At 43.5% G+C, this 24,742-nt stretch overlaps 1 long non-coding RNA gene across 1 annotated transcript in view; it reads right to left on the bottom strand.

Moving 5' to 3' along the window:
• Window positions 1-2,450: 2,450 nt before the first annotated feature.
• The window catches only part of LOC146862907 (uncharacterized), a 542,829-nt gene continuing 520,537 nt past the window's right edge, over window positions 2,451-24,742 (bottom strand). The window contains exons 8-9 of the long non-coding RNA XR_014978196.1: window positions 3,870-3,981; window positions 2,451-3,502 (exon numbers count right to left, since the gene is read on the bottom strand). This is a non-coding gene — a long non-coding RNA (uncharacterized LOC146862907). The remainder of the gene's footprint in view (window positions 3,503-3,869; window positions 3,982-24,742) is intronic.

The raw sequence follows: 24,742 nt of genomic DNA, 5'->3' as shown, positions 1-24,742 counted from the left end.
CTATGTTTTTAATATAAACTCAGGGTCTTTGGTGGTAATATCACTAAAAATACAAGATTTGAAAAAAATATTGTCTACGGGTGCTCGTGGAAGACAATTCCTATGGAATGGAATCTAGAGAATGCTACAGTGATTCTGTTTTTTTACTGACCTCTGCTGGTCGTTTTCTATCAAGAAAGTTAAATGGAGGCAGTTGCCAGAAAAATAAAAAAAAGAAAGCCCTCAGCGGATAGCAATTCTGGTATTCTAATGACCTCTACTGGTCGTTTTCTATCAAACAAGCTTTTATGACATGAGCTGTCGAAATAAAGCTCATACTACAACAACAACAAAAACATAAGCCTATAGGCACCTCCCTAGATTGTCCCGTGAACGCTTTTGTACTTTCTAAATTTCCGCTGGCTATATCAAATCCATCTCTACTGAAAGGTGACACACTCCTCCTCAAATTTCTCCTTATTTTAGTCCCAACGTGATCTGGTTCTCCTGAGATTACCAATAGTCCTCTCTGTTCCTCTCTATAGTTGCCACGAGAACTTTTACTGCACTGCAACCAATGTCGCTATCAACCTCTGCTCCTCTATAAGATTCCCTTTTACATAAACTTCTGTCCAATCGCAGGTGCTTCTGTCCAGTTACCCTCCTGCTGCTGCTATGGAGTGCTCCTGCTCTTCCAGTGTGTCCTGGCACTATATGATCCTCACCTATTCATAGCTGTAAGTCATCTCATCAATTCGAACCTGGCTCAATGAGTACCAATCCAAACAGCTACGGGTGCTCTCCGACCCTCCCTCAGTCATCCTGTGCACTTTTGAGGCATATCAACTGCCTCGGTACTCATTTCTTAGTTGACCCAGGCACACCGTTTTATTGCCAAATCGGAACAGGGATGAATTCTTTTTGCAGCAACACGTTTTAGAGCAATTTGAAAAGAGAGGAGCAGCACTTTATGCAGCTAATTAATAAAGAGAGCTAAGTCCCATTACAAGATAGTAGTACAGGAAATGGCGTCTGCAGGAAGCACAATACTCCTTGGAAAATTTGCATTTCCTCAATCCTTTGCTACACAGCAGCCACGGTTTTGTTCTCGCATGATTACATTCTATAAGAGTATATCATGTGATAATTTTGTTTTCAGCTTTGTTTATTATTTATATTTGAGAACGTTTAAGGTGCATTTATAGCCCCGTAACATTGGTGTGATCTAAGTTTTATCTGTAAGTTTCTTGTATCACTAACATTTTTCATTAATGGCAACAAAATTTCCTTCGTTCACTGTACTCCGTGTGATAGTGAAGGGGGAGATACTGTGTTAAATTTTTGGAGGATTCCTGCGGGGATCCAATAATCAGCTTGTGTGCTGCCTTCCGTTTAAAGCTCGGCCCCAGCAATTTGGGAAGAGAGCATGTCATCGCGCGTGTGCCGTTCTCATTAGGCCGCATGCTCCACTTTTATACTGTAGTTTGGAAACTTGAGGTTCGTGGTAGGGTCGCACCACCTGCGAAGCCACAAATTAATGGACATAATTTTCAATAGCTGGAGGATTTGCTTAAAACTATGGAGTGCTCCTACTCGTCCAGTGTGTCCTGGCACTCTATGATCCCCACTTATTCATAGCTCTAAGCCATCTCATCAATTCAAACTGCTACGGGTGCTCTCCGACCCTCCTGCAGTCATCCCAGGCACTTTTGCTGCATATCAACTGCCTAGGTACTCATTTCTATGTTGACCCAGGCACACTGTGTTATTGCCAAAGCTAGTCTTCGCTAATAAGTGCCACTCATAGTCGTTTATTGTCACTCATAATGACACTGAAATAAAGTAAATGTCACATATAAGTAATTTGAAACCTTGGCAGCTGTGAAGAGCCTGACTACACAGGGACATTTAGTAAAGACCTGAGGGACTGCACCGTCACACATCTAAAGGGGATATCCAACCACAGCCTGTACTCATTTCCCAAACAAAATAAGTAGATGAAGAAATCATTGCTGTCGGAGGTGAGGGACTGCTGTTATTTTTTGCATTCTCCGTTCATGAGAGGATGTGGTCTCACGGCCAAAGCTGCCGACCTTGGAGCCTTTGCTGCAGTTCGAGTTCCTCAATTTCCCCTTTCTACCACGGACAGAGTGATTTCACAGTCACACACACACATACACATCACACGCTGGTGGGGCCCATAACACCAACATTCATTCTAATCAATCTATCCGTATATTTTTATTCAGAAAAAGGGGATATGACATTTGGGTTCCGAACTACACTGCTTCCCTTGGTGGGAACTCGCTAACATCACGTAACAGAATCCCTCTACTCCTCCTCCCATCAAGGAGAAACACAAACCTGATTGATGAATCATTTAGTTGGAATTAGCTTAATGACTCCTTAATTCTCTGAATCAATCAATAATACATTTCAATGAAAGAACAACGCAATACATGAATTCAATTAATCTTTCTTTATCTAAATCAAATGCAGGTTAGACCTAATTAGTAAATTTCATCTTTTGTCATATTTACCTATTCTGGCTATTTGTCGGTTTTTTTTCTAAGTCAGAATCTGGTCCTCAGTCAAATCGTCAAAGTTCTGTTCTATCATGCAGAGTCACCGTCCTCTCCGTCAGCATAACCTCAGGATACTGGATATGATGAAGTGCGTTCAGAACGGCCCTCTCTAGTCTACTATTATTTATACAAAAAATTACATTCAAATGTTACAATCTTCTTTTCCAGAGCTTCTCATTGGTCAATCAAAGTACATCCTAATTCATCAGGAAACATTCGATGTCGTTCCCACAGGCTAAAAGTTCCAAAACGAATGTATGAGAACGTTGGCAATTCATGGTTTAGGTCGTAACAATTTGTATTGAAGGGGCTTTTCGCCTGGTGCAGCCTTGATGGGCACAGCGATGACAGTTCACCGGCAGGTCGCAGCTGCTGAGGTTTGTGCAGGCCCGTATCTCCATTCCCTTCATTGCTTTTACTTCGTAAGGTCTGATTTAGTCGGCGGCCATTTTATAGCAGGCCCATACGGTCAACTTAAATTTCTTTAAGTCCCCAGCACACGTAAGTGAGTAGTTACAACATTTCAATTAAGTCTGGTAATAGACACATTAGACAAGTGATTCAAAGGGTCATGAGTCTGATCTTCTTTGTTTCTTTATTCAAGAAACATTCTTTAGAAACTCCACAGCTCAACACGTGTTTCGTCGTATTGGGAAAGCTGGTCCCACGACTTCCTCAAGGCTATTTCTTCTCGTATCTCGTATTTGAAGCGTGGTACAAATTCCGGACCACACGGGGTTCTGTTCGTGGACGGTGTAAAGTAAAAGAACTCTTGTTGACTTCTTATACAAGACGTGGTCTCTCAATTGTGCGTTTGTTGTATGTTTCTCTCCCTGGTACACCGTCCCTTCGATAAAACGTATGTGATCGAGCTGAGTGCAGTTATCCTTATCCCGAGTGTCAACTGCAATGAGTTACCGACTAAACCATATGGTCAACTTAAGCAAAGAAACACAAAAACGTCATTAATACATTGAAATGGTTAAACAGTGTTATTTCCCTTGCTAATACCCATATGTGTGTGCATTTATCTAGCCATATGCCACGTCCAAAGCCATTATTACTTGTTTATTTAAGCAGAATTCACGATAACATAACATAAGCAACGTTTATCCTATTAATATGCATACAGACTTAGTTTACATATTATCTTTAGCCATGCAAACAATCCCACGTATATTCTCTCGGTTAATAAGGTTGATTCGTTTCTTCAACAACACTCTATTAATTATTATGATTAATCATTAGTCATTTTAATACAAACATATATAAATGGATTGGGTATATAAAAAGAAAATATTTTACCCGCTCCATCACCTTGAAACAGGTTCGAGTCTCGGCGTCAGAATCAGTTCAGCAATCTGTGGTGCTTGTAAAGCACTCCAATATCTCTGGGTCGAGTTTGCGCTATACAAATCTGCAAACAAATACATAATATTATACTGCAGTCTGGGAACTTGAGGTTCGTGGTAGGGTCGCACCACCTGCGAAGCCACAAAGTACAAATAAATGGACATAATTTTTAACAGCTGGAGGACTGCGCTTAAAACTCATTGGGCCCTCGGAACAGGAATGAATCCTTTTTGCAGCAACACATTTCATAGCAATTCGAAAATTAAAGAGAACTAAGTCCCATTACAAGATAGTAGAACAAGAAATGGCATCTGCAGGAAGCACAATACTCCGTGGATAATTTGCATTCCCACAATCCTTTGCTACACAGCAGCCACGGTTTCATTCTTGCATGAAAAATTAAATTCTTTAAGAGAATATCGTGGGATAATTTGGTTTTCAGCTTTGTTTATTATTTATATTTGAGAACATTTAAGGTGCATTTATCCCCCCCATAACATTGGTGTGATCTAAGTTTTATTTTTAAGTTTCTTGTACCATTAAAGACAACCTGTCATAGTGAATGGGGAGATACTGTGTTAACTTTTTGGAGGATTCGTGCGGGGATCCGATAATCAGCTCGGCCTTCCGTTTAAAGCCGGCCAGGAAGAGAGCACGTCATCGCGTGCGTACAGTTCTCATTAGGCAGCGCGCTCCCCCTTTCATTCTGAAAAGCTGTGACCTTCGCTGAGAGCAAACTGTCAGCGCCAGAAGAAAGTGCGGCGTGTGTTGGAGTAAAGGGGCCAGTAGCCTTGGAAGGATACAAATTACGACATGGTCGTCATGAGGAGGGACTAAGAAGCCTTAAACCAAATGGAAGGCAGGATTTACGACCTAAGCCCATGAAAAAGATGGGCGGAGAGTGTATACTGCATGTCTCGACGACACAGCGGAAGCGCTGCCTAGGCGAGACCTAAAAACTACTGATGCACTGCTTACAAATCATAATTTCTAACATACTTACATCATTCTTTGTTCCAACGTAATGATCCAAAATATAAAATAAATAAATCTTTATATAATTCATTATATAAATGTAATATAAATAATTATTTCATTAAGCCCTTGGGAAAGACCTTGGACACTCTTTCAATCCTGCATGCCTTTTTATAAAGGGGAGTTTGATTTATGTTGATGTTTTCTGCGTTTCCTTGCACCTTGTTCAAATATCTAAAACTACATGCAATTAATATTGTTCTTTATTGCATGTACATTGTGTTTGTATTCACGCCAACTGATGTTAGCTTATCACAATGTTTCCCCCACTAACAAAAGGCTAAAGGGGCACTTAATGATATCAATTTGATTTGGTATTTTGTTTTTTAATGAATGTTTTGGCATTTTCCATCTGTTAAAGAGAACAAAGATGGTTTCTTAAATAATCGTTTGTTGTTTATCACTGTCAGTGACCACTGGGGCTGGTTCCTCAGTGTTTATTGTAAAGATGGCATCTATTGAGCAACAACCAGGTGTTTGACACCTTCTCGAAATCAAGGGGACCGTTCTAAAGAAAGTTAGATTAGTGATGAAATAACATATTTCCCAGCTAAGCCTCTGACATGGTACCCCAATATGAGGATACACTTACAGTTGATACATTTGCGGTAGAAATTACCAGCAGTACATAGTATTCCTTCACATAAGTTTCTCTTCCCATGGAGGATGCAATAGTTTTGGTTGAGACAACTTCAAGTCACTGGTAGAGCAGTAGATGTGGTATTTTTTGCATGGCAGCCTTGGCCACACTGAGAGTTCCCCAGACTTTCAGATGAAAAATCAACTAGTTAACGTTTTCAAGTCCCTGCCTAATACAGGTCACACTGATAACTAGGTGTGAGCTGCAGGAGTGTCCAAGCGTAGCCTCTGCCCTTGCTAGACAGACTCCATGCTGGTCAATAGTAGTGGAAGCTGACAGCGCTCACAAGTCTATGCACTCTAGAGACACATGGCAAAACATGTGCTCTCCAAGACGAGAACAGTGTGCGGAGGGACCTCGTTTTAAAAGAGTACCAAACAGCAGTGTTTTGACCACATTCTTACAATGTAGCATAATGATGTAATGTGGTCCTTCCCCCTGTTTTCTTCCATTTAATTGAGGACTTTTTTAGTTGTATCTTCGCACTTCATCTGTTCAGTCAAAACTGCAGATTGCAGAATCCCAATTTCTCATGTCTCAATTCATTATACCATTTATTCACGAGGTCAACATATCCTTACATTTTACTTGAAATGCTGTCTGAGGACACATTGATGTTGCTGTGTTGAGAGCACACCAGATGACTGTAGTGGCGAGGGTTCACAAACAGATGCACTTTGCTGCTTATCATGCATCATAGTGCATCAGTGCCTTTGGTATTTGCCAGGGAACCTCTCCACAGTGCACGCTCACCGAATCTCTGGAAGGAGACTTGTGCAAACTCATAGGCCTGAAATCCCTCACTAAATCCTAGAGCAATATGAAGCCCTTGCTGCTGCATAGGTTGCATATCAGGGGTCACATCAAACTGCACTTGGACAAGACGATCCATTTTTAAGATTTGCATCACTTGTGCATTCCTTTCCACCTATGCTGCTCTAAGCTGGAGAATGAGCCAGGACACCTGAAAAAACGGCATCTTAGAGAAGGTGGAAGGGCATGCAATCACGGGGTTCCAGATGTACACCTAGAAAAAAGTTGAGAATTTTTTTTAATGTCCACATGTGTATTTCTACATCATATAAAATTGTGTGTGCTAAAATGTTTTAGGATGAGGCCAAGTGGATATTTTTGAAGACAAATTCTTCAAGGGAAAATATTTTGCAGTGTGGAGAGCCCCTTCCCTCATATTTTGCGGCTGTTGCTTTCCATGCCAGATTGGAAAAGGATTTAATTCTGTTGTCCACAGAAATAATTCTCTGAATGTTTCTAAGGTGAGAATGAGGTGTGGCCAAGATTGTGAATAACAAAATACTTGTGACTCCTGGGTCTTCTCTATGCAGGGACCTCCTCACACTTTAACGCCCACTCCTAGGCAAAGATTTACTCCTGCCTAATATGACATCATACTAGGGTAAAATGGCACATTATTAAGTTCCCTAATGAGTTCAAATTCAAGTATGAAGTTCAAAAGTCAATGTACACTTGTGCTTTGGACAATTTACAGTTGTAAATTGAACTTATACTTGAACATGCCTTCCTAAATCACGTCTTGAACATCTGCAGGGGAAAAACACTGCATTGGGCCAGCATTGCCTCTAGGGCAGTATCAAGCTTCGGGGAAGTGAGAATCGATTAGAAGAAAAAACAATACGCTTGACAAGCAGAAATTCAATACTGGCAGCATTTGATCCCCATTACTCCACAACCAGTCGGAGAACACGATAATGTTGGACTTTCCTCACTCAAAAAAGCAGCTAAACCTTTCCCGAGGCATCTTTTAGAGCAGTATTCATAACATGATAGAAAAAAAATGAGCCATTTACAATTGACTGCAATTACAGATTACGTAATTAAGTAAAACAACTGCTCTTGAGAAATTCTTGAATTAGTCAAGCCTCATTAATTAGAATATTAAAACCGAATGTTAAAACAACAAAAGAGATCTTTCTTTAAACTCCACACATAAATTAGTGTTTTGAATTGCATCCAAATAGCTTGTTAGCCTTTAACGTAAAAACAAGAATAAAAAAGAAGCGTCCGACTTACCTAAAACAATGTGCTAGTTTATGGATGAAATACAAGCAATATGGTCATAACACTAAGTTCATGTTGTTTCATTTCTCCTTCTCAGCAGCAATAAAAAGTTGTGTACATACTGTCAAACCCAATTATTATTGTTTGATGAACAAATCCATTCATTTGAAAACATTGTTATTGCCGACTATGTTTTGTTCGAAATTTAGTTTTTTCCCTTCAGGTCTGTTCATTGTTGGTTTAAGGGTCGTGTCCTGACAGGCTCTTCTCCTTTTGCGGTGTCGGACTGGGGCATAATTTAGTGAATTAGAAGGATAAAAAGTAGCCCATGTTTGAGAGTTGGGGCAGTTTGGAACTTGTAATATGCGCTGTATAAATGTTTTGCAATGTGTGCGAGACTGCATGGATTCAAGCTTGCTGCAGACAAGGTTTGTGTTAATATCAGGGTAAAAATGGGGGCAGCTTTGAGCTTGTAATCACATGGGGCCCCATTCACAAAGGTACAGATTCACTTCCGTGTAAGGTTACCCTTTTTCGGTATTCACACACACAATCTCCTCAGTCCTAAAGTTAATATTAAATCACTTGTAAATACCAAAATAGGAAAGAAAACCGTAGATCACTAGTGTAACAAAACTTGAGGGGGCCTTCTGCAAATTGTATGGAGAGGGGGCCCCCCATGCTCCGGACACAGTCAGGAGCTCTCAGGCCAGGGGTCTGACGTCCATGCACAGTGCCGGAGGAGACCCCTTGGAGCTCGGCCCACCCCCCTGCACCACAGGGCCTTTGGGAGCTAATGCTACAAGACTGCCATAGATGGAGGGCAAGGCCTAAACTATGGCAAGACTAGTGGCAGGCTAGCAATCACAGGCTAGCAACCTGCAGAGAAAACTTGGAAGTACAACACATACTGTACACTGCACATCGTCAGTTTAAAACTGGATGACCCCTTATAATTCAATGAAGATGGAAAACAAAATTGCCAAGATGGACATTAAAGATAACAGTAAAATAACATTTGCACATCATGTATTATGATTGTTATTGCTATAAAAATCATGTAATATAATGAACATATTTATAAAAGATGCAGAGTGAAAAAGAGTTTAACTACAGTCTAAAACAGAAAAGGCATAGGGAAAGGTGTAAAATCTAAATTGCATGGAAACCAAAAGAAAAAACAATAACATTCAATTGAGGTTATCTTGGAATAGATTACCAGTCTTGAGGTTCTGTAGCGATCCGAACCCGTGAATTCGGTATCATAGTACTGACACGATTTTGGTACCAATGAACCGCAAACGATCCATTGTATACGTGACAGTGTTTTCGCTGCGCAACTAGCATGAATTCACTGGAAACTAGGGCATTCTCTCTAAAAGTCACGGCATCCATTTTAGTTACGGCATCCATCTTGTTTCTTGCCCTCACATAGTCAATGAACGGACGATGACCCCGGCAGAGTCACCTTGTTAAGGACACGTAAGCTCGAGCCCCGAGAAAGGCTGACGCTACATGACTAGGCAGAATCAAGCTGCCTCCCTTGCCTGAGGCCAGTCCTGCTATACTGGTTCTCGTGTCCGTTGTCCTGACTGAAAGGCCGAAGACGATTGCCCTGCCCGTTTATGATCCATAAACACCTCTTATCCTACATTTCAATCCTTTGCACCTGGCTCTGCTCCTTTCTTTCTGGGCTTTTACAATGGGGAGGTTACGATTTTTATGATGGGGAGGATCAAGTAGAGAATGAAAAACTGTCGAGAGGACCTGATTGAATACCGAAAACCCACAACTAATCATTGTTTGATATTTATTTATTATCTGTTTGGGATACCGGGTTAGGCATGAGAAATATTCGTGTAATGTTGCCCCAAGACATTTTTCTTGTATTTAAGAAGCAACCCACTTAATGCAATTGAAACAGTCTCGTAGATTCTGCCTCTGTGTGGTTCCTATGATTTCTGTATCCCTGCAGTAAATAAACCTTGGTCTTTGACGCTGCCATCGAGAAGCCCGTGTCTCTGTTATTTGTGCACCGAGACAGGAGGAACTCAGGGGTCTTCGGGTGTTGTTTCCCTGACACCTCTGGACTCTTAAAAGTCCAGAACCTCAAATTGGCGCCCAACGTGGGGCGACGTCATCCGGTACCGGTCCAAAGCCTGAAAAGTTCGAGAAGTTTCGTGTGAAGATTCCGAAGGGAGGTACCCCGCTTCATCGATCCCTGCATGTCGTAAAAGTGGCCCGACGATCTCTTCCACGAGGGTTCCCGTTCCCAGACGGCTACAGAGGACCGCTGCCTTGACTGTCGCCCTGTCTTGGACCCGAGGTGCAGACCTTAGTACGGCGAGACGTAGACGGGTTCTCCTTGGTGACGTCTTCCACATTTCAGTTAAGTATTAAGTGGGTTGTGCTCAGTTTGGTTATTTGGATACGTTTGTTTTGGATTTGTAGATTATCATTGGTTGCTCTTGTTAGGATAATCTTTGTATTTGGTATTGGTTCATTTTGGTAGGCCTAAGTTCTCTGCGCATTTTGGTTGGAATTTGTCTTTGTAGTCATGACTAAGGGTAACAATTGTTTTTTGTCCTGGTTACGTTGCAACGGGGATTCACGGTTGGAGGATTTGTGTTTGGTTCCTCCGATTGGGACTCCTACATATGAGCTCTATTGTAAACATGGTGTGGGTACTATTACGTATAATGAAGTATGGGTCCGTTATACCAAGAAAGATGGTGTCCTTAGTTGGCCACCGCATGGTAGTTTCGAAACAGAAATTCTAGATAATTTAGAAATGAAGTTGTTCAAGAAGAAAGCCCGGCCGGCAATGTTTGATTCTTTTCGCGTATGGCGCAAAGAAGCCAAACAGAGAGAAATTAGGAAAACGAAGAAAGAACAGAAAGAGAAAGGGTTGACCTTGATGGAGTCTGCTAGGCAGCTGCATGTCAACGAGACCGAGAAAGCAATAGAGATAGAGAATAGAAAACATAATTTGGCGATTGATAAATGCTACCCTGTCTTGCCATCTTGTCCTGCTAAGCCGATAGAGGACCCTGAAAAGGATCCTCTGTTATCTTATCTGTTGAGTTCACCTCCACCGTATGCACAGGGTATTACAGCACCACAGTTACTACCTGTTGTACAGCCAGCTGCTGGTCAGCATGGAATAGGTGCTCCACTTCCTTTGAATCCAGCTCCTGTCTTTCCCGTGATCAATGATCCTACGGCACCCCCTCTCCCTGGGTCACCTATTCCGCCTTTGCCTATCGTTTCGCAAACTGCTTTACCTACTACTCCTACCCTTACTACTTCATCTGCTTCAGTTGTCCTGTCCCCAAGCCCTGTCATTTTGACTCCGCTTTCCGTTCGTCGGAAGATAACCGACTCTGTAACTAATATCTTAACTCCTCTTTACAGGTCTTTAATTGGGACCCCCGTTTCTGACTCTATACAGAGACGTAGCCAGCTTCCTGGTCCCGAGGAACGAGACACGTTAGATTCGACAGCTCTTAGGTGGATGTCGAAAGCTGCGAAGTATGATGCACGAAGAGTGTTAGACACATTTATGCAATGGAATGAACCGACTCAACGTTATGTTTTTGACGTGATGTGTTCTCTTGTGCGTGAAGAATGGGAAGATGATGACTTAGATTCCGTCCCCTCGGATTTAATAAATATTCAGCAGAAATTCGCCGCAGGAATGGTGATAGGGTCAGAAGTAGGGAGAGCGGTAGAATTGATTTTAGCTTATCGGGATGAGTCCCCTTTTAGGGCGACAAGAGACCCTGATGGTACACCGATAACTAGGAAAAGACGAGGTCAATATCCGATGAGGGAAGTTCCACCGATATGGCGTGATGCAGTTCAAGCTGATGCGGCTCAGGGTATTTTAGCTGCTCCGGCACAATTCCAGAGAGTGTGGATACACATTCCTTGGAAACGGGCTGAAGTACTAGCAGTAAAACAAGCATTACCAGATCCTTGTAAGAATCCTGCTGGTTATTACAAAGAATTAACGCAGACAGTCCAAGCGTGTATCATGAATTTGGCAGACATTGAAATGCTATTTGGTAATGTAGTACCACAGCCTATATGGGCTAAGATTCGGCAAGAGAACCACCCAGTCGCCTTAGGAGGTGATTGGCCAGCTATCGTAGCGGCAGACGCACAGCAGGTTGGCGGAGCTAAACCCGAACCTCTGATTGCTGACTTACCTGGCAGAATAATTAATCTGATGAAAACGCTGATGCCAGCGTTACGAGTAAATTGGGATAAACTATCAGCATGCAAGCAAAAGAAGGACGAAAGCGTCTCTGACTTCTTCACTAGATTTGAAGAGACTTTCGTAGACCACAGTGGGCAAGATATGAATACCGAGGGAGGTCAGAGGTTGTTTGTTGACAAGTTCGTGTTTAATTTACTACCTGAGCTTAGTAACAAGTTAAAGGATTCTGAAAGTGCATGGGCGGTGTCGACGACAGCACAGATACTTGCAACTGCACAGTATTATGAGAATAGAGAGAAAGAAGAGAAGGAAAAGTCAGAAAAGAAAACGAAAGATTTAAAAACCAAAGTCCTTTTGCAACAGGCATATCTGCCTCGTTCAAATCAGTCAGATTCACAGCAGCGACCCCAGTTTCAACAGCAGCCACAATTCCAGCAAGGGACGGCCCAGAGATTTAATTATAGTTTTCCCCGACAACAGTTAGCATGGAATCAGTGTGCCTATTGTAAAAAGGAGGGTCATTATAAGAATGAGTGTCCAGTACTACACCCACAAACTAGTGGTGTCCCAGCTCAGAGAGGTAATGTTGGATTTATGCAAGCTCCTAGAGGTAGAGGGCGTGGTACGATAACACCACAGGCTGATCGTCAATCGAATTATTTCGACCAGCGAAATGTACAACCTACGCAGCCAGGTAGATCTCCGCAGTATCATGTTGAAGATTACTACGATCATAATGAAGAGATTCATAGAAGCGAGCAATAGGACAGCCGCAGGCAGAGAGAGGGAGTAGTATCAGTTCCAGTTGATCAGAGTGGACCTTATGTCGCAGTAGCTACCTCAGGCGTGGTCGAACCGTTTCTGTTGGATACTGGTGCGGCAAAAAGCTCAATCATGCATGCGAAACTCCCTGGCGCACCTTTGTCCGGCTTAACGAACACTTCAGTAGGTTTCTCAGGCGCCCCTGTTCACAATCCTGTGTCCAATCCTTTATCTATCTCTGTTGGGCCATGCAAGTTAGAAGCACCCCTTATCCTAACTACTGGTTGTAATGAGAATCTCCTTGGTTTAGACCTGTTGAAACGCCTGCATGCGACACTGTACTGTTCTCCTTCGGGAGTACAGCTCACATTAGGAAAAAGAGTAATCTCTCCGATGTACATGTCGATGGACAAGCTCCCACCGGAGCTACGTTCTCTCCCTGATACTCTTTGGGCGACTGGTCCAAACGATGTAGGCCTCTTGGAAATTCCCCCTTACGTGGTAAGTCTGAAAGCTAATGTTAAATTTCCACGAATCCCACAGTATCGGATTTCAAACGAAGGTGAACAAGCACTCTTGCTGATTGTGAAAGACTTGATACAGAAAGACGTGATTGAGGAAACTAGAGGAAACGTCTGCAATAGTCCTGTCCTGCCGATTTTGAAACGCACTGACCCTTCCAAACCTCCAATCTACAGATTTGTGATTGACCTCAGAGAGGTAAATAAAATTGTGATTCCACAGTTCCCAGTGGTACCAGATATCACCGCATTGTTGACGTTGATTCCTGCATCGGCATCATGGTTTACGGTGATCGACTTGAAAAATGCATTTTTCAGCATTCCGATAGCAGAAGAAAGTAGAGACATTTTTGGTTTCTCCTTAGGAGGACGCAGTTTCAGATTCAAACGCGCTCCACAAGGTTATTGTGAAAGCCCTTCAATTTATAGCCAAGCATTAAAAAGTCAATTAGACGCTCTTGTACTTCCTCATGGTGTTGCTCTGATCCAATACGTAGACGATCTTTTATTAGCCGCTGACGACAAGGAAACTTGCAAAGCAGCTACAATTTCTTTATTGCGTCACTTGTCAGACCTACATCACAAGGTGTCACCTTCTAAACTACAATATTGTTGCCAAGAAGTGACCTATTTAGGTCATCTTTTGTCAAAGGAGGGAAGAAGGTTGACCCCAGAGAGAATCAAAGCAATTTCACAGATGACTGTACCAAGCACACAGAGAGAAGTGCGTGCGTTTTTGGGTATTACGTCATACTGTAGGCAATGGATCCCAAATTTTTCTCTCATGGCGAAACCATTGGTAGCTCTGACTGGAAAAGGTGTTCCGATCCCTTTGCCATGGTCTGATGAATGTCAACAGAGCTTCTCTGACCTACGTGATGCGCTGTGTTCAGCTCCTGTGTTGGGTACTCCTGACTACAGTAAGCCGTTTACTCTATACGTCCATGAAAGAGAAGGTTGTGCATTGAGCGTATTAACGCAACAATTTGGCGACAAACAGCGGCCTTGTGCATATTTTTCATCCACGTTAGATCCGGTAGCCAGAGCATTGCCAAGTTGTCTGAGAGCCACGGCAGCAGCCGCAGTGTCTATTCGACAGTCTGCCGGATTAGTCATGAACAACATGCTAGTAGTCATGGTTCCACATGCTGTGGATACACTCATGAATCGAACGAAAACTCAGCACCTCACCAGTGCTAGATTATCAGGCTACGAGCTGACGCTTTTGGCAAGTCACATTCAGATCAAGCGATGCAACATATTGAATCCAGCAACGCTGTTGCCGACTGCTCAGGAGTCGAGTGATTCAGAGCCCCATGATTGTTGTTTCAGAACTGAAGAAGAGACAAAAGGTAGAATTGATTTAAAGGATACTCCGTTATCAGACCCAGACGGCACGTTATATGTCGATGGGTCCTGCTTTAAACTCCAGAATGGTGACGTGACGGCCGCGTATGCAGTTACGACTTTGAGTACGATTGTTGAGGCTGCAAGAGTGAGTCAGAATTCTGCCCAAGCAGCAGAATTAATTGCATTGACAAGAGCGTGTGTTTTAGCTGAGGGAAAGAGAGTGAATGTGTTTACTGACAGCCAGTACGCCTTCGGCGTTGCACATAGTTTTGGACGTCTCTGGAAAGAAAGAGGTTTTCTCACGTCTCATGGAACTAAGATCCAACATGGACAGCTAGTCAGCGATCTATTGGAATCCCTGACCCTACCGAATGAAGTTGCGATTGTGAAGTGCAGTGCACATCGAAAGATTACGGATGATGTTGGCCGAGGGAATGCATTTGCCGATGAGGTCGCCAAAGAGACGGCCAAGAACATGACGAGCCGAATGTACGTTGCAACGTCTGCAAGATGGATTGCTGAATCAGGAATGTGTGAGAATACGATTGACAGTGTGAAAGCAATCCAAAATGAGGCAACTGAAAATGAGAAGAATGAATGGAAGGAGAAAACGGGTAAAATAGATTCGAGTGGATGTTGGATTGATCTGTCTGAGCAGCAACGTTGGATGTTACCCAATGCGTATGTACTTGCAGTAGTCACGATGGCACATGGAGCGGCGCACATCAGTTCGAAAGGGATCTGTAAAATGTTAGCTCCAGTATGGAAGAACGATGGAATTACTAAGTGTGCGGAAAGAGTGGTGAAAAACTGCATGGTATGCCTGATGCATAATCCTGGCAAGGGAACCCCAACCCCAACTGGTCATTTTGCTCCCCCTTCTTGTCCCTTTGAAGTGATTCAATTGGACTATATCCACATGGACAGGTGTAACAATCTTAAGTATGTCCTAGTGGTAGTATGTGCCTTTTCAAGATGGATTGAGGCATACCCATTAAAGGATAACACTGCCATGTCCACTGCCAAAATCCTCCTCAAAGAATACTTCCCTAGGTATGGTATGCCACGGATTGTTTGGTCAGACAACGGAAGTGAGTTTGTAGGGAAAGTTATGAAGAATGTGTGTACAGGTCTAGGGATTGTACACAAATTCCACAGTGCGAATCATCCACAGTCAGCAGGTTTGGTGGAAGGGTACAATGGTACCCTGAAACTGAAACTTGCGAAAATTCAAGCTTCCACTGGTCTATCTTGGCCAGATGCACTGCCTTTAGCTCTATTGTCTACTGTAAAACTGTTTTGATCATACTACATTCCAGTCAATCAGGAAGTTTGCTAGAATTTTTTATTTTTTTATTTTTATTTATTTCACCTTGCCATCTGGGTTACCGTAGGGTCGTAACGTGTGCCTTGTTTTAATTTACAGGGAATCAGACATTAGGTCAGTTTCTTCTGTTTGTCTTGGGAACTCCCAGGATAAACAGAGGTAAGTTTCTAACAGGTACAAACCATCCGTTGCGAACGGTTGTAGAAGATGGAGCTTCCTGAATTACGACGGGTTAAAGTCATAAATGTGCACAAGACAAAATTATATGACATATTGTATAGTAAATGTTTCCTAATGCAATGTGCCCTAACACTTCTGATTGTTTTTATAACTCTAGTAGGCGGAATTATTTTTGGTATTCAACAGCTGACTCGTTGAATGAAACTGTGCTTGCTGGACAGGAACGTCCGTAGCTGCTAACATTAGACAGCATTTCTTTTTAACGTTTTTATTCTTTCCTCCCTCGCGTTAGGAAGAGGGCAGGAATTCTTAAATGTATGTGTTCTGTATTTTCTTTGTGATTTTGGGCGAAAGTACTGTGGAACTTGAACTTTACCTCTGCTCTGATTTCACTTACTCGCACTGTAAAATTTGCATACACGCCACGCTATTTTGCGTGTCATTGGGGATTCTTGTGGGATAAGTCCATTCTACGGCGCCATTTTTGTTTGCGCTCTAGCGGTCGCTCGGTGGGGGCTTTAAAATCACGCCCATGCCAGCGCGCAGCGCAACAGCTGACTCGTTGAATGAAACTGTGCTTGCTGGACAGGAACGTCCGTAGCTGCTAACATTAGACAGCATTTCTTTTTTGCGTTTTTATTCTTTCCTCCCTCGCGTTAGGAAGAGGGCAGGAATTCTTAAATGTATGTGTTCTGTATTTTCTTTGTGATTTTGGGCAAAAGTACTGTGGAACTTGAACTTTACCTCTGCTCTGATTTCACTTACTCGCACTATAAAATTTGCATACACGCCACGCTATTTTGCGTGTCTTTGGGGATTCTTGTGGGATAAGTCCATTCTACGGCGCCATTTTTGTTTGCGCTCTAGCGGTCGCTCGGTGGGGGCTTTAAAATCACGCCCATGCCAGCGCGCAGCGCAACAGCTGACTCGTTGAATGAAACTGTGCTTGCTGGACAGGAACGTCCGTAGCTGCTAACATTAGACAGCATTTCTTTTTAACGTTTTTATTCTTTCCTCCCTCGCGTTAGGAAGAGGGCAGGAATTCTTAAATGTATGTGTTCTGTATTTTCTTTGTGATTTTGGGCGAAAGTACTGTGGAACTTGAACTTTACCTCTGCTCTGATTTCACTTACTCGCACTATAAAATTTGCATACACGCCACGCTATTTTGCGTGTCTTTGGGGATTCTTGTGGGATAAGTCCATTCTACGGCGCCATTTTTGTTTGCGCTCTAGCGGTCGCTCGGTGGGGGCTTTAAAATCACGCCCATGCCAGCGCGCAGCGCAACAGCTGACTCGTTGAATGAAACTGTGCTTGCTGGACAGGAACGTCCGTAGCTGCTAACATTAGACAGCATTTCTTTTTAGCGTTTTTATTCTTTCCTCCCTCGCGTTAGGAAGAGGGCAGGAATTCTTAAATGTATGTGTTCTGTATTTTCTTTGTGATTTTGGGCGAAAGTACTGTGGAACTTGAACTTTACCTCTGCTCTGATTTCACTTACTCGCACTATAAAATTTGCATACACGCCACGCTATTTTGCGTGTCTTTGGGGATTCTTGTGGGATAAGTCCATTCTACGGCGCCATTTTTGTTTGCGCTCTAGCGGTCGCTCGGTGGGGGCTTTAAAATCACGCCCATGCCAGCGCGCAGCGCAACAGCTGACTCGTTGAATGAAACTGTGCTTGCTGGACAGGAACGTCCGTAGCTGCTAACATTAGACAGCATTTCTTTTTAACGTTTTTATTCTTTCCTCCCTCGCGTTAGGAAGAGGGCAGGAATTCTTAAATGTATGTGTTCTGTATTTTCTTTGTGATTTTGGGCGAAAGTACTGTGGAACTTGAACTTTACCTCTGCTCTGATTTCACTTACTCGCACTATAAAATTTGCATACACGCCACGCTATTTTGCGTGTCTTTGGGGATTCTTGTGGGATAAGTCCATTCTACGGCGCCATTTTTGTTTGCGCTCTAGCGGTCGCTCGGTGGGGGCTTTAAAATCACGCCCATGCCAGCGCACAGCGCAACAGCTGACTCGTTGAATGAAACTGTGCTTGCTGGACAGGAACGTCCGTAGCTGCTAACATTAGACAGCATTTCTTTTTAACGTTTTTATTCTTTCCTCCCTCGTGTTAGGAAGAGGGCAGGAATTCTTAAATGTATGTGTTCTGTATTTTCTTTGTGATTTTGGGCGAAAGTACTGTGGAACTTGAACTTTACCTCTGCTCTGATTTCACTTACTCGCATTATAAAACTTGCATACACGCCACGCTATTTTGCGTGTCTTTGGGGATTCTTGTGGGATAAGTCCATTCTACGGCGCCATTTTTGTTTGCGCTCTAGCGGTCGCTCGGTGGGGGCTTTAAAATCACGCCCATGCCAGCGCGCAGCGCAACAGCTGACTCGTTGAATGAAACTGTGCTTGCTGGACTGGAACGTCCGTAGCTGCTAACATTAGACAGCATTTCTTTTTAACGTTTTTATTCTTTCCTCCCTCGCGTTAGGAAGAGGGCAGGAATTCTTAAATGTATGTGTTCTGTATTTTCTTTGTGATTTTGGGCGAAAGTACTGTGGAACTTGAACTTTACCTCTGCTCTGATTTCACTTACTCGCACTATAAAATTTGCATACACGCCACGCTATTTTGCGTGTCTTTGGGGATTCTTGTGGGATAAGTCCATTCTACGGCGCCATTTTTGTTTGCGCTCTAGCGGTCGCTCGGTGGGGGCTTTAAAATCACGCCCATGCCAGCGCGCAGCGCACGCGCGCAGCGGGCGCGCCGATGGCGCGCCAGAGGCGCGCCAGAGGCAAGCCCGTCTGCGCCCGTCCGCGCCAGGACGCCGCCAGTCGCTAGACATCCTGAATGTTTGCAGTCATCCAGTCCTACTAAGATTCCCACACGGATATACACACGTGAGCAGTTGAAATCCTTAAATAGGGTGAGTTGTAAGGGCCTATGCTACAATTCTCATGTCTGCAATGTAAGTTTCAATGCAAGCATTGTTATTGTCCTATTACACTACCTCCTCTACCTGACTGTGTCTGCCTACTTAACTCCATGAGGTCAGAGTCTATCAGCCATCCGCCTCCAGGTGGGCAGCCCCAAGCATGGCACTGCATCTTAGTCAATGTTAGGTCCCTGCCTAGACATTCCACATACATATGGGATATTCTCACCGACCAGAAGCCCGCCATTAGTTTTATAACTGAGACCTGGCTCAAACCATCTTCCACCCCGGCCATTGCTCTAGCCTTACCAGAAGGCTATCGCATTCTTAGGCGTGACAGAATAGGTAAAATAGGTGGAGGCATAGCCATAATTCATAAAGAAGCACTGGCTGTTACCATTCTTGATCAGCTGGGTACGGAAGCATTCGAATGCATTGTGTTCAGACTAGACCTCTCTACACGATGTATCTGGAAAGGCGCATTAGTGTACAGACCGCCTGGCTCTATATTAAATTTCACTAATCAGCTACTTGAATTTATCTCCCCCTATCTTATTACTACACGTAAATTTATCCTACTTGGGGACTTTAACATCCATAGTGAAGATGCCTCTAACCAAGAGGCTACCCTATGCTTACAGGATCGAGCTGCAGGGGGTCTAGAGACTATTAATATTGCCCCCACACATACTGCTGGGCATACCCTGGACCTCATTCTCTCCAACACTTTGGATATTAAATGTGGTGAAACGATACCGCTTACTTGGTCCGATCACTCTATGATACATTTTCAAGTGTTGGGGCCTATGGACCCTGTCCCGGTGTCAAATACCTCTAATACACGCTATTACCGATCCTGGCATAAATTAACTGCCAACCATTTTTCCCTACTATTCTCAGAGTGGGACAGCACGTTAGAGGATGTGGATGAACAGCTCGACCTTTTTAATCTGAGAGTTAGTAATTTATTGAATAAAGTAATTCCTTTCAAACGCCTCAGATTTTCACCTAAAAGCTCTGCCTCTGGCTGGTATACGTCGGATTTGCGTGCTGAGAAAAGCGCCTGTAAAAAACTGGAGCGGTCATGGCGCCGCTCACACGACGAACATGCTAAAATCTTGTATAAAGCAGCTATGACAAATTACCATAAAAATGTCAAATTAGCCCGTAAATCCCATATTGCAGCAACTTTGGAGCAGGCGGGTAATAATGTAAGGCTACTTTTCCAAATTGTACATGATTTTATAAACCCCAAATCCTGCCAGACTAAGGATAGCTTCTCCCAGTCGCTATGTGACAATATCTCCTCCTTTTTTGTTCAAAAGATAGAGAAGATTTATCATAATATTACCTCATCCAATACTTTTGCTTCTAGCGCTGCAGAAATTATGCCACAACTTACTACTGAGGGACCTCGTTTGACTATTTTCCCCCCTATCTCTGTCACTGAAGTGCAAATTCTTTTGGAATGCACTAGATCTGGATCCCCACTGGATATTTTACCTGCTAAAATCTCTTCCCGCTTTGCGGCCCTGCTGGCACCCCCAGTTTGCTCGATAGTCAACGCTTCTTTGAAATCTGCGACTCTTCCTCTAAAATCGAAACATGCTCAGATCATTCCTATTAGTAAGAACTCTAACATTTCCCCGGAGGAAGTATCAAACTATCGTCCTATTTCGCTGCTCCCTCTACAGAGCAAGATAGCGGAGAAGTACGTCAATAAACATCTATCTGCTTTTCTCGAGTCTTGTAAGGCTCTGGACGTCTCTCAGTCAGGCTTTCGTGCTAAACATAGCACTGAAACGGCTCTGGTGGAGGTTGTGGATAATATCAGAATGGCTCTGGACCAAGGTCAAGCGGCACTTCTGGTGCTGCTTGACCTATCAGCAGCATTTGACACCATTTCCCATCAAATCCTCCTACAAAGACTCCAGGAGATTGGTGTGGAGGGATCTGCACTTAGTTGGCTGACTAATTTTCTGTCTAACCGTACTCAGGCAGTGGCAATGGGGCCCTTTACATCGACTCCCACACAGGTTACCAGAGGCGTCCCGCAGGGCTCATGTTTGAGTCCTACCTTATTTAACATCTATGTGACTCCTCTGGCTAAACTGATGAGAGACCTGGGGTTCAACCCCATTTCCTATGCAGACGATACCCAGCTCCTCCTCACCTTCGATAAAACGAGATCCGACACACATACCATCTTCTCTCAAGGCATGATGGCTATTGCCGCCTGGATGAAAACCAACTATCTCCAGTTAAACTCTGAGAAGTCTGAGATCCTATTATTCGGAGGTGCAGACATCTGTTGGACACCTAGATGGTGGCCTGAGGAGCTGGGTAAACCCCCCTGCTCCTAAAGAGGTAGTCAAAAACTTAGGCATTAAGCTTGATAAAAAACTCACGATGCAAACCCACGTTAACACCATTGTAGGGTCTTGCTATCACATCCTAAGTTTACTTAGAAGAGTTTTTCCATTGCTTCCTATTTCAACCAGGAAGACTTTAATTCAAGCATTACTAATGAGCAAGATAGATTATTGCAATGCTCTTCTTTTCTCTGCTCATGCCGCCTCTTTGGACAAATTGCAGGTTGTTCAGAACACGGCTGCTCGTCTAGTTACTGACTCACCAGCCAGGACTCCTTCACAGCCCCTTTTGCGGGAATTACATTGGCTATCAATTAGGAAAAGAGTGCATTTCAAAATTGGTTGCATGATTTTTAAGGCTATAAATGAACTTAGCCCTCACTATCTCGTTAAGAAATTGGTAATGTATCACCCTATATCCTCCCTCAGATCGGGTTCGCAGAAACTGCTCTCTGTTCCTAGAATTAAGAAAGCTTGTTCAGGTGGCAAGGCTTTCTCATATCTGGCACCTATTTTTTGGAACAGTCTTCCCCTCTTTCTTCGTATGGAAATGCCTCTTTCTCACTTTAGGAAACTAATGAAGACTCATCTTTTCTAGCTTCCTGACTAGTTCGCTGTTGCTAGCGCAGAGATACCCCCAGGGGTGATTCAGCGCGATATAAAATTATAAAATCAAATCAAAATCAAATCAAATTGATCTTTGCACCTGTTACGTCCACAGTATCTCCCCATATTTCTGTTTCCCCAACTATTGGTACTATTCACTCTTTCCACCCTTTTCCTGCTCACGAGCAAGCTCGACGCTCTGAGTTTATAAATAACACTTTCATTCAGCTCTTGCATCAACATCAACTAGTGGTTAACACAACAAACTGCTGGGTATGTGGCCTGATACCACATACCATGGACAAGGGCATCCCTTATTTGGTTCTGCCTTTCAGTTATAATGGATCATTCTGGGCATTTCAGACCATGTTCGCCAATGCTCTAGAAACCTACCCTCCACGACCTCCGCGTTCCACCCGGTATAACTCTGCTAATAGAGCCTTGGTAAAAGGAATCACTGATATGGTGAGAGATGTCACTAATACTCCGTACATTCCCAAGGATGAGTTGCGAGTTTACATGGGGTGGAACATTACAGAATATGGCATTACTCTGGGTGAGAACAAACGTAAGAGCTCAACTCCGATCTTGGTCGTACCCCACCAAGGTCAGGTCTGTTTGCAAGGGAATGGGAGGAATCCGAAGGCTCGACTGGGGAAGAGTGACTGCATTGAAACATACATGTTCCCGTCACAATCTTCCTCTGCATTCTTAGCCGCTAAGGGTACCTATTTTGTTTGTCAAGACAGAGCATATACATGGCTGCCCGCTGACTTCTCAGGTTCATGTTATATCGCTCAACTGTTACCTCCGACATACACTGCTGCACCGGACTATCACAAAACAAGAGTTGTGAGAGGTGTATTCAGTAAAGAGGATACTGCTGGCCAAGAAGCAGGAGACTTTTTCAAAGGTTTCCTCCCGTTCTGGGGGCCTATGGTCAACAGTAGAAACCTGCGTCAACTAACACGAGTAGTTGAATCCACCATTATTGAAACTACAGGTGCCCTTAGTAACCTGACAGCTGAGCTTCAAGCAGATCGCCTCATGACGTTACAGAACCGTATGGTTCTTGACGTATTACTTGCGGATCGAGGTGGGGTATGCAAAATGATCCAATCAAGTTGCTGCGTTTTTATCCCAGATAATGCGCCAACAGTATACAAGGCCATCTCTAAGTTACACAAAATCTCCGACACCATTCACGTAGAGGAAGGTGACTGGTCACTAATGGGATGGTTCTGGAACCTGTTATCTGCATGGGGGTGGAAGGTTCTAATGGTCATTGGTGTTACGTTAGTATTTTTATTCTCGTGCTGTCTCATTATTCAGTGTGGCCCTGCCTTATGTAGCGTTTGGGTTTCATCATGCGTAAGAAGACCACCTGTTTTCAGAGATACGCCACGGGATAGAGTAATGCTACAACAACATATCAGTGACCTGATGAATATAGAACTGGACTCTGACATAGAGAGAGTTGTTGCCTATGTAAGGGCAAAAGGACGGTCTGAGGTTCTGTAGCGATCCGAACCCGTGAATTCGGTATCATAGTACTGACACGATTTTGGTACCAATGAACCGCAAACGATCCATTGTATACGTGACAGTGTTTTCGCTGCGCAACTAGCACGAATTCACTGGAAACTAGGGCATTCTCTCTAAAAGTCACGGCATCCATTTTAGTTACGGCATCCATCTTGTTTCTTGCCCTCACATAGTCAATGAACGGACGATGACCCCGGCAGAGTCACCTTGTTAAGGACACGTAAGCTCGAGCCCCGAGAAAGGCTGACGCTACATGACTAGGCAGAATCAAGCTGCCTCCCTTGCCTGAGGCCAGTCCTGCTATACTGGTTCTCGTGTCCGTTGTCCTGACTGAAAGGCCGAAGACGATTGCCCTGCCCATTTATGATCCATAAACACCTCTTATCCTACATTTCAATCCTTTGCACCTGGCTCTGCTCCTTTCTTTCTGGGCTTTTACAATGGGGAGGTTACGATTTTTATGATGGGGAGGATCAAGTAGAGAATGAAAAACTGTCGAGAGGACCTGATTGAATACCGAAAACCCACAACTAATCATTGTTTGATATTTATTTATTATCTGTTTGGGATACCGGGTTAGGCATGAGAAATATTCGTGTAATGTTGCCCCAAGACATTTTTCTTGTATTTAAGAAGCAACCCACTTAATGCAATTGAAACAGTCTTGTAGATTCTGCCTCTGTGTGGTTCCTATGATTTCTGTATCCCTGCAGTAAATAAACCTTGGTCTTTGACGCCGCCATCGAGAAGCCCATGTCTCTGTTATTTGTGCACCGAGACAGGAGGAACTCAGGGGTCTTCGGGTGTTGTTTCCCTGACACCTCTGGACTCTTAAAAGTCCAGAACCTCAAATTGGCACCCAACGTGGGGCGACGTCATTATCAAAAATATTATAACATCATACCTACAAAGAGTCAATCTTGTAAAGACAATGCTGAGGCAGCAATTGCCTCATCTTGCACTGGCTCAGATATATATCTAGCCCTAACAAATATACACATCCACTTGGTTGGAGGAGATTAAATGCTTCCAGGCAGGAGACAAAGCGAATGTGATCAGAGGTCAAATGTAGGAACAACAGTAGGGACGGGAATGCAGGAAGAATACAAAAGCCTGACAGGGAGTGTGCTGACAAGATTATGCAGCAATAGGTTGCATATCAGAACATTGTGTACAGATATATCATCTTGCATAACATGGGCATCCGTCTGATAGGTCTGGTTGGAATCTGGAAACGAGTCGCGTGGGATAAGTCAATGCATGTCCTCTCAGGTCGGGAGCGTG

Source organism: Triturus cristatus, chromosome 2_2 (genome assembly GCF_964204655.1).
Source record: "Triturus cristatus chromosome 2_2, aTriCri1.1, whole genome shotgun sequence".
Taxonomy (NCBI): Eukaryota; Metazoa; Chordata; class Amphibia; order Caudata; family Salamandridae; genus Triturus; species Triturus cristatus.
Note: the sequence above shows the minus strand (reverse complement) of the source record. Positions and strands in the feature narration are given on the sequence as shown.